We start from the raw sequence: 4207 nt of genomic DNA, 5'->3' as shown, positions 1-4207 counted from the left end.
TGATAAAAGTCTTTACCCAGGGAAACTGGTCCGTCGCGTGTTGATGCTTCTATCGTTTCCGCATGTCTGAGACAGATTTCTTCTTTCTATCGCCCTCCAGGACAGTCCTCTATTCCGATTGGCTGAAACCTCTGGTGATGTTGAGAGAAGAAAGGAAGGGAAAAGTAGAAGAGTAAGGAGAAAGAGAGAAATAAGGGAAGCATACCATAGCAGCATCATAGTAATAGTTCACTACACGTGTCACCCTCCAAATAACGGAGTTAAATACCCTCCACAGAATTATTAAATATGTGTATTGCCTAAATTTGTTTAAAAATAAAAGTACTCGTTTTTCTTTTTCCATGTTACTTTCCTACCAGATCCAGACTTATATGTGTCAGCAATTTTATTTTCAACTTTGTCGGTATCGTCTGTCTTAATAAGTTTATCATTAGTAGTACCGTCATTTGTCTGTGCCTTCTCAATCGGTCTAATTTTATTAGTACTAGTTGGTTCTATGTACGGCTTAAATCTATCTATTGATACGTGTGTATGAGTACCGTTGTTCATATTGATCTGATAATGCTTATCTGATCGAGTCAAAATTTTATAAGGACCTGAGTACGGTGCTTCTAATGGTTTCCTAACTCGATCAACTCTGAGCCATACTTTTTTACAGGAAGATAAACTTTTCGGTATAAATGTTTTGGGACTGTCATGGATATATCCTTTTCCGGTGTTGAGTACATCAATTTGGGACATCCATTCACACAAATTACATATGTACTGGTTATTAACTGGAGTTTCTCCTACTCTTTGCTTGTGTATCAACTGCTGAGGAATCAATATCGGAGCTCCAGTAACAGACGTAAAAGGGGAAAAGCGTGATTCATTAGGGGTGCTACGCATACCCAGCAGAATCACCGGTATCACTTTCATCCATGATTCTTTTTGAGCCATTATTGCCGCTTTAATGGTATGGTGTGCTCTTTCGATCATCCCGTTACTTTGAGGGTGATACGAAGTTGTCCTCAATCGGTAAAAACCTACTACCTTGGCTAATTCCTGGAACAATTCGCTCTCAAACTGACTACCTCTGTCAGTTACAACATGCAGTGGGACTCCAAATCGAGATATCCATGCATCGATAAACGCTTCTGCTACCGACTGTGCAGTTATCTCAGTCATAGGCTGTACTTCAATCCAACGAGTTGCACGATCGCTGCAAGTAAGCAAATATTTGTAAGGGCTCAGGTAAGGGCCGGACTCATTCCACATTAAGGGCAGGGGCCCAACGATATCGATATGTACCATCTGGAAATGTGCAGATGGTAACTCAAATTCTTGGACTGCAGACTTTGTGTATCTGTGAACTTTTGATTGCTGACACACTACACATTTTGCGCAGAATTGTTTAATCGTTTTATCTAAACTAGGCCAAAAGTATCTGGACTTGGCCAGTTTTATAGATTCTCCCATACCAGGATGCGCTAAGCTATGTAAACTGTTGAAAATAGCTTGACGAAGCTCTTTTGGGATAAATGGTTTGGGGTACTTAGTTGAAGTATCGCATAGGACTGAGCCGACTTCGCTTGACACACAGTATTCTTTCAAATTAGTGTATGACTTTATTTTGTCATCACCTTTTTGCGCCTGGGCTATTTCAGTCAAGTCGCATGCATCTATCTGCACAGCTAATGCAGGCTGAGACATACAGTCTGCAACTATATTCTCAACTCCTTTAATGTACTCCACGCTAGCAATATATTTGGCAAGCACTGATAAGTGTCGCTGTTGTCGATCTGACTTTGCTGGTGTCTGACTATAAAAGGCTCTGCATAATGGCTTATGATCAGTGAATAATGTCAAGTGACGACCTTCTATGAGGTGGTGGAAATGTATCACTGAAAAATAAGCTGCTAGTAGCTCTCTGTCAAACGTGGAATACTTGGCTTGGGTTTGAGAAAATTTCTTGGAAAAGAAACCTATGGGTACTGGTTTCTTATCTATCAACTGGTGTAATGCAGCACCAGCAGCGTATTGACTAACATCTGTAACTAAGTGGTATTCTGTAGCTGACGACTGTGGATGAGTTAATGCTGTAATTTCCGATAATTTGCTTATTATTGTTTTGAAGGCGTTAGTTTCTTCCTCATTAAGCTCGGTCTTTGCTTCCGAATCCAACCTCATCCGTTCAGATAGTGGTAAAATTATGGATGCCTAATTAGGGACTAATTTGTGGTAAAAACCTGTCACCCCAGAAATCTACGTAAGCTTTTTGAGTCCTTATGTATAGGAAAATTTTCAAACTCTTTGATTTTCTTTAAGGTAGGCAACAAGCCTTCTTTGCTTATGTGAAAACCTATGAAATCTAACTCTGGTACTCCGAATACACACTTATCTAAGGAAATCTTTAAATTGTTATCACTAAGGATTCTAAATACTCTATCTAAATCTTCCTTGTGCTGTTGCTCACTTTCGCTAAAAACTAGCATGTTGTCTAAATATGCAATTTAATTTTAAAAATATTTTATCCATAAAATGCTGAAATGTAGCCGCAGCATTCTTTAAACCAAATGGCATGTAATTAAACTCAAACAAATCAAAAGGTGTCACTACTGCTATCTTAGGCACATCTTCAGGGTGTACCTTAATCTGATGATATGCTGCAGTTAAATCTATTTTGGAAAAATATTGTTTATTAGCTAACTGTGTGCAGAAGGAATTTATATTTGGTACCGGGTAGCGGTCTGTTTTGGTAATGCTATTTAACACACGGAAACCACCGCACGCTCGATATGACCCATCCGGCTTCTTCACCAAGTGCAAAGGGGTTGCCCACTCGCTACTGGAAGGCTGGATAACTCCGGTATTTAGTAACTTTTTAAATTCTGCCTGTGCTGCATCTAACTTAGGACCGGAAAGTTGTCTGGCTTTAGCAAAGACTGGTACATGGCTGCCTGTATCAATCCTGTGATACACTCCACCATAGTCTTTGTTTGTGTCGCTATGTGATGAAAGCACTTTATTATATTTACCTATTACTTCTGTAACATAATCCGCTAGGTCTATTTTGTTAATCACTACAGCATCGGTTCCCGTTACTGCATTGACTGTAATTTCACGCTCCGTTACGTTATCACGGATAGATCTATTTTTACAATCCACTATAATGTTAAATTTGTTTAAGAAGTCAAATCCTAACAAAGGGTTGGTGACATCTACGATCACGAAACTCCATTGAAAAGATCTTCTCAAACGGGGTATCTTAATTTCGAGGTTTGTCTGACCATAGCATTTTATGCTTTCACCGTTAGCGGTAGAGATATGAACAGGAGTTGGTTCCAGAGTAATTCCATTTACTACGGAATGTGGTAAAATGGAAACACTGGCTCCTGTATTTATGATAAAACTGACTTTAGACACTCCTATTTAAGCAGAAACTTTTAATAATGGCGGCACTACTGGAGCAAACGCAGTCCGCCTTTCTAGTTTTCCGAATCACTAGGGGCGGGAGAGGAAAGGTGCGAGTTAGGCAGAGTCTGTAAGCTACTGTAAGCTTTGGCTACTTACACGATAGCTTACATGTACGAACCTCCTCCGCGAAATATATACGGGCTCTACATATCTTCGGCCGCTGTTTCCTTCTATATGGACATAGGCCAGCTGGAATGGTTTCAATAGACTGTCTGGTGGTAATATGGTCGTTTTTCTGAGCTCGACTCTCAACCGCCTGAAATACTGACGTATTTTCTATTAATGACATCAAATTGTCGGATAGTGAACCCAACTCCATTAACGGCATGTCAGTGTGGGCTGCTATTACCGGGGCGATTTGTTTCACAAGTGCATGTATGAATTTATGGCACACTATCTCATCACTTGCCCCTATTCTATGTGCAACCGTTACCATCTCCTGGAGGTATAATGACGGTTGACCAACTAACGTAGTGGTCTTCATCAACTTCTCCAGGAGTTCAGGTCTGGTCTTTTCATATGCAGACAACACAGACTCCTTTAACTTCGCATAGTTTAGTGACTGCAGAATTGCTGGAGGTATATTTGTTACCATGTCAGGTGGCAATGCGCTGATAACCGTATAGAACTTAGTATCATCGCTCATAATGTGTCTGAGATGGAATTGAGCTTCTATTATCAAAAACTATCCCTCGACACTCGTCTCCATAAATTGTGGGGGTTTTATGCTAACCTGTTGTGCGTCCATTAT

The sequence above is a fragment of the Euprymna scolopes genome, chromosome 3, assembly GCF_053919585.1.
Source record: "Euprymna scolopes isolate OS-2025 chromosome 3, ASM5391958v1, whole genome shotgun sequence".
NCBI classification, from domain to species: domain Eukaryota; kingdom Metazoa; phylum Mollusca; class Cephalopoda; order Sepiida; family Sepiolidae; genus Euprymna; species Euprymna scolopes.
This window is presented reverse-complemented; position numbering follows the sequence as displayed.